The sequence below is a fragment of the Myotis myotis genome, unplaced genomic scaffold, assembly GCF_014108235.1.
Source record: "Myotis myotis isolate mMyoMyo1 unplaced genomic scaffold, mMyoMyo1.p scaffold_m19_p_15, whole genome shotgun sequence".
NCBI classification, from domain to species: Eukaryota; Metazoa; Chordata; class Mammalia; order Chiroptera; family Vespertilionidae; genus Myotis; species Myotis myotis.
In genome coordinates this window covers 21,266,084-21,273,063 of record NW_023416319.1, presented here as the reverse complement: position 1 = coordinate 21,273,063, position 6,980 = coordinate 21,266,084, and positions in this window count along the sequence as shown.

Genomic DNA, 6,980 nt, shown 5'->3' with positions numbered 1-6,980 from the left:
GGCCCAGTGCACAAAATTCGTGCACTGGTAGGGTCCCTAAAGGCTTCCGGCTGCTGGCTGGGGCCTGCTTCCCTCCCGGCCCCACCACCTGATCGAACTCCTGGACAACTCCCAGCCGAAGGGACAATTTGCATACTATGCTTTTATTATATAGGATAGTCCTATATAATAAAGATGTAATATGCAAATGGTCATTACCAACCACGTAACGACTGAATCACGGATCAGCAGGAGAGTGGGGCAGCTCGCCGGATCAGCAGGAGAGTGGGGCAGCGAGCTACAAGCGGGCGGCAGAGAGCTACAGGAGGGGGCAGGGTAGCAAGCTATGAGAAGGGGCGGGGGCAGCGGGTGGAGAGCTATAGGAGGGTAGCTGCGAGCTACTGGCGCAGGGATTCGTGCACAGGGCTACTAGTAGTTACATAATATTTGAATTTTTAAGAAGAAAAAAACTATTCCTTGTGATTTAATACAGTATTTTGTATTCTGAGATTAGTTTACAGAGAAAAATGCTGAGAGGGTGCAAAACATTTTTAGTGTAGAGAGAAAAGGTTTCAAGATAATTTTTAAATCGTCTCTATCAGCTTATAAAAATACATATATATATACATATGTGTTATAGAATAAATTCTAGTATATACGTAAGTGTATGTATATTTGTATGTCTATACATAAATGTACATGCATTTGTATATGTGTGTGCACATGTGTGTAAGTCATAGAAGAAATTGTAGTACCATCCAATAGCCTTGATTCGGTTTTAGATATACTGCCAGAATAAACACAAATTATTAGAGTCATAGTATTTGAGATTTTGAAGGGATCATAGAGATTACTTAGTTCAATATTTGCCAAATAGTTTGGAGTTTGCCAAATACTATCTTATGTCATGTTAATGCTGATTCTGTGGGGGAAACAGAATTCTGTGCTCAAGGTGAGGAAATGGCTGGTTAAATAAAACTGAATAAATTTCTACTTCAGGAATGCTAAAGGCTTTTAATAAGCTGATGTTCATGGTGGCAGCAGTTTGCATTTCCAAAATTATTTGATTAAAAAGAACTCTTGCCATAACCTGTTTGGCTCAATGGATGGAGATTCAGCCTGTGGACTCAAGGGTCCAGGGTTCGATTCCCGTCAAGGGCAGGTAACGGTTGTGGGAACATCCCCAGCAGGTGGTGTGCAGGAAGCAGCTGATCGATGTTTCTTTCTCATCGATGTTTCTAACTCTCTATCCCTCTCCCTTCCTCTCTGTAAAAAATCAATTATATATATATATATATTTTTAAAGAACTCTTTCATCCTGTAAAACATCTAATAAAACACTAGTTTCATTTGTCCTTAGAATATAGCATAGAAAAGCTTACGGACAAGAAAAACAAACGTAAGCGGTTTGTTGGCAAAGCGAAGATGTCCTGACACGAGTGAGCGGGACTGGCATTCCATCTTTTAAAGACTTGTAAAGTGTTAAATTGGCTACACTAACAGCAAGCTCCAGGAAGAAAACAGAGCCCCCGAATATCCAGGGCGCTCCTGGGGATGCCAGACGCAACACACCTGAAATCAAAGAACTGCGCCTCGGCAGGCAGAGGCGGAGGGAGACAGATGGCAGGTGCGTGGGTGCCCCGCGCCATCTCCGCGCCGCCGGCCCCTCTGCGCCCCGGCCGGCCCGCCCGCCCGCGGCTCCCGAGCGCACCTCCACGGCTCGAGCGGCCGCTCTTCGACGGCGGGCTGGGGAGCATCCTCCCCCGGGAATGCCCGCTGCTCTGGAGGCTGCGGGCCCGCAGCGGCCGGTACTCACCCGTTGCTGGAGCTATCCTTCACCTCGACGCCAGAGGTGCGGGGCTCCCACGACCCCGGCCACACCGCTCTCAGACCTTTCCCCCGGGGCAGCTGTCGCCACTGGGGCACCCATCCAGGTGGCGGGTGACCAGAGCTCCCACCGCGCGCGTTACTGTGGAGGCGAGGGCAGGAGTGACAGACGCGGGCGCTCCAATGCGAGCCACACAGTCAGGCCGCGTGGGAACGGACGTCGCGCACAGATTTCCTGGGGCGCACGCTCGGGGCAGCGCACTCCGGCGCGCCGTAGCGCGCATGCTCCTTGGCCGCCGCGGGGCGTGAGAGCGAAACGGGCGGCGGGCGTTTGGTGTGCCCGTCTGGAGCGGTGCGGGGCGGTTGGTGCCTTCTAGTGTGCGGTAAACGGCCCGTTCTGCCCTCGCCACCCAGACGAAGCAGACGTCCACTGTCTGTCCAGGTGAAGGTCGTACTGCGGCTCAAAGCCCCTCAGCCCTTCTCGGTCGGGCTCTCCAGGATTTTGCCTGGTTGAAGTCCTGAACTACGGGAAAAACAGCGGGTGGACCCAGGTAACCAGGGCCAGCCCCGCACGGGCCTCTGGGACTTGTAGTCTCCAGAGCCTGTCCATCCGATGGCAGTGCTTGAATAGCATCAAATCCTAGACGGACCATTGTACTACTGAGTGCCTACTGTGTGTTGAGCACCTTGCTAGGATTGGTGGAGGGTAGGTGAGGGCTCGCCCCAGCCTCTCGCTTCAGGGCAGGCAGAAAGATGAACTTGCAAAATGGGATGTAATGAACAAAAATTACGAATTCAAAGTGCTCTTGGTGGTCACAGAGGAGCATGATTTCAGAGACACTGCTAATTGTAAATCAGCAGTATCCTTGAAGAGAAGATTGGGTTTACCTGTAGGAGCGAGTTTTCTAACACAGTAAGTTGAATTGCTGTAAGAAGGTAAAAGTGAGTCATAATTTTTCCTTCCACATTAGGGAGTTCAGAAAGCATTCATCATGCTATATGACAATAGATAAACTAAGATAAAGATAAAATTGGATTTTGGACTGAATTCAGTTCTAAGGAAGGAAAGTGGATTAATACATTTGGAAATATTTACAACAGCAGCTGGGGGGAAACGAAAGGAAAAACAAATTTCTAGTTAGCTCATAATTAAATACTACTCTATACCAGAGTATGGGTTTTGTGACCATTTCATACTCTAGAGATTTTCCCATAATTTTATTCTACAAACCCTCCTGAAAACAAGTGGCATGTGACTGAAGTAATCAAGGTGATTGAATACAGTACTACATTTACACAAACATAAAATAGTAAAATCGGCTTTAGGAATTTTTATTTGAGGCATCACCATAAGGATAAAGGCACTGTTGGATTAATTTGCAGAACCCAGAGATTTCTAAATGCTAAGCAAGAAAAGGCTGAATGAACTACTTGAGTTTATTTTTCAGGCTTTCGTTATGGACCTTCAGGTCGTCTGAAACAAAAATAGCAAGTCTCAATTGCCTTATCTTTTAGAAAAGGTTTTCACTGCAAGAATTGTAAATTAGCAGTATCCTTTAAGAGAAGATGGGTTTACCTGTTGGAGCAAATTTTCTAACACAGAAAGTTGAATTGCTGTAAGAAGGTAAAAGTGTGAGTTATAATTTTTCCTTTCTTCCACATGATGTTTTCAATAGAGCAAATTAAGTTTTCATCTACATCTTCAATTTTATCCAATATTTTGTTTATAATCATTTTGTTTATAATCATTTATGGAATGATAAATGAACCAGGTCAGAAACATTTCCAGGTATGTAAAAATGTTTGATTAATAATTTCTTCTATAATAAGGTTTTCATTTTATAATTTATTATAATTTAACTCTCTATAGGATTATCACTGCTAATGTTTTTTGTAGATTAGCAGATAAAATTTGAAGATAGAGGCATCAGTAAGCCAGCTATTGATTTTAAGTTCCTTTTAGAAGTCCTTGAAGAATGGAAAGTAAATTCAAAATTCTCTTTTCTGGAATTAATTGACATCTTTAGAACATTCCACCCCAAAGCTACAGAATATACATTCTTCTCAAGTGCACATGGACATTTTCAAAGATAGACCACATGTTAGGACACACGCTAAGTCTTTACAAATTTAAGAGGATTGAAATCATATCAAGCATATTCTCAGACCACAATGGCATGAAATTAGAAATCAGCTACAATAAAAATGCTCAAAAACAAATATATGGAGGCTAATAGCATGCTATTGAACAATGAATGGGTTACCAAAGAGAACAAAGAAGAAATAAAAAAAACATCCTGGAAACAAATGACAATGAAAACACAACAATCCAAAATCTATGGGACACAGTGAAAGCAGTCCTGAGATGGAAGTTCATAGTACTAAAAGGCATACCTCAAAAAACAAGAAAGACTGGTAATAAGTTATCTAACGCTACAACTTAAAGAGAACAAGAAAAACCCAGAATAAGTAGAAGGAATGAAATAATAAAGATCAGAGCGGAAATAAATGACACAGAGGGGAAAAAAAATACAAAAGATCAATAAAACCAAGAGTTGGTTCTTTGAAAGGATAAACAAGATTTATGAACAAACCAGGAAACAAATAGAAACCAAACAAACAAAATCAAACAAAAGAGGTGAAGTAACAAATGACTCCACAGAAATACAAAGGATCATAAACAAATACTATGAATGACTTTAATCCAACAAATGAGACAACCTGGGCAAAATGGACATATTACTAGAAAAACACAACCTTTTAAAACTCAATCAGGAAGAATCAGAAAACCTGAATAGGCTGGTAACTACTGATGAAATTGAAGCAGTAATAAAATAAACGGGCAATTAGGCTCCCACATACTATAATTACAGTTACTTGTGCTGGGCCGGGCCAAGGGCTCGGTGAGTTGGGGGGGGGGGGGGCAGCAAAGTATTGAAGAAAAGACAAAGAGAAGAGAAAAAGCTGGGTCTAGGACTCTAGGTGGATCTCCAGTGCCTGGCTGAGGCCACAGAGAGAGACCCAGAGGGCAAGCTGAGCCTTTATTTTATAGCCAGAGGTAAACAAGGTAGTGGTCACCATAGTTACAATGTTCTTGTGAGTTTCACTTGTTTTGGCAGCACTTGCTGCACCTCCCACAGCCCATTAGCTACCTAGGAAGGATCTAGGAAACGTTCTAAGGTCAAGCTTAATTATGCTAAGAGGGCTGTGCCCTCTAAGCTGGGTCTTGTTTGTGGCTTTGCCAACAGGTTAGTGACTAACCGTTAGTCTGAAGCTTAACCCTATAGCCGCTCCCTACAGTTACTCCTAGGTATTTGAAAAATGTTTTATATTGCTATTATGAAGTGACCTTTTTCTGTTAGCATATAGGGAAGCTATTAACTTTGGCATAAATTCTGCTACTAACAACTTTCTAATTATGTCTAAGCTGTTTTCATTGAGTGTCTTGGGTTTTCTATGTTTTCTTGTCTTTTTTCGACAGATAAGGATAGTCTTGTCTTCTCCTTTCCCATAGTTATACCTCTCTTTTTCCATGTCTTATTGCAGTAACCAGAATTTCTATTAAATGCTAAAGGTGATCAACTACTGTTTACTAAAGGTGAGAGTATATTTCTTTATTTAATTTTCAGTTAAATTAAAAAATTTAAATAACATACTTTTATCTCAAGCATAATAGTTTTCTTTCAGTAATATGCTCTATCATTCTTAAGACTATTTCTTATTTATTTAGAAATGAAAGAACCATCATCATGAAAAAGATCTCAAAGAGAAAACAAGATATTAAAAAGGTAAGGTATTAATGGAGCTTATAAGGATTTTCATGATACTAAATAGCCCAATTATCAATGTAGTATAATCCTAAAAATGTGATGTATTTGGTTCTATACATAAATCATACATACATATGTTAAAAGAGTAAATAAGAGGTATTAGGGATGAATTATTTGATCTGTCTGTTATGTAATAAAGAACATTAGAAATGAGTTATTTATGTATATACTATTTATTCCCTTACTTAAATATTAATTTTACCTTTTCTCAGCCAGTCAGCAATCCATTTATGCTTTGCTAAAAATAAAATGTTTTTCTTTTTTTAATCAGTGAGTGAAACATATACGTTTAGGACTGAGATCTACATGTCTTTTAATCCAATTAAGATTCATTTTATTTTATTTTTCCATCACCATTTATCCCCTCTATGCCCTCTTCCACTTCCACCCATCTCCCCCACTGCAATCACCAAACTGTTGTTCATGTATATGAAGTTGCACATTTATCCCTACTTCTCGCTGGGGATTGGAAGTTATAAATCCTGGGAATGCTGGGCAAGATTATTGGGAATTAAAGGGAGACCTCTATCAATCACTTGCCAGGGTTGATATCTCATCATACTTTCAAGGGTTACTGTCTCTTGGGCAAGAATAGAATTGGGTATTTTTAATTGTGTTGAAGAAGATACTGAAGGTTTAATAAGAACAGAACATCTTAGTTCATGTTGACCTTATTCATTAGTTCTTAAGAATGGTACAGGAGCTACTGGTGGATTTTGAAGTTCTTTCAGAAAGTGTGTAGGCAGAGTTCTTATTGTGATAGTAATGTCTTTACTAGGATTGTGTCAATACTCTGCTTTGGCTTTTGACACGAATCCATATCTTTACTGTGATGGGAAAGCTGATGTGTGTCTGCTTGCTCTTTCCACTCCAACTACACATTAGTTTGGTTAGCATGTACAGGTGTTATTTAAGGAGTCTTTTACTATTCTATTTCTTAAACTTAACATGAAAAACAGACTCATCCATATCATTCTAAATAAGGATTTAACATTGCTAGTATGGTTTAATTTTAGAATATTGAGGTTTAAAAATGGTAAATGCAATATATTCTCATTTTAGCATATTGATAATGATAGGACATTCAATTACAAATACTAATAGGCAGCTAGAAATATGGTATTCCAAAACAGTCCAGGTTGGAGACAGATTTAGGAAGCCATGGGAATGCATGCACTCTCTAAAGCCTTGGAATGAACCCACATTTAAGCTGTGAGGAGAAGTGTGACCTTTGAAGATACTGGGAGTAAGTGGCCAGAGAGATAAGAGGGTAGAAGTCAAGGATATACAACGTTTTCAGATAATAAAGGTGCCCAACATCAGATGCTGCCATGTAATCAGATA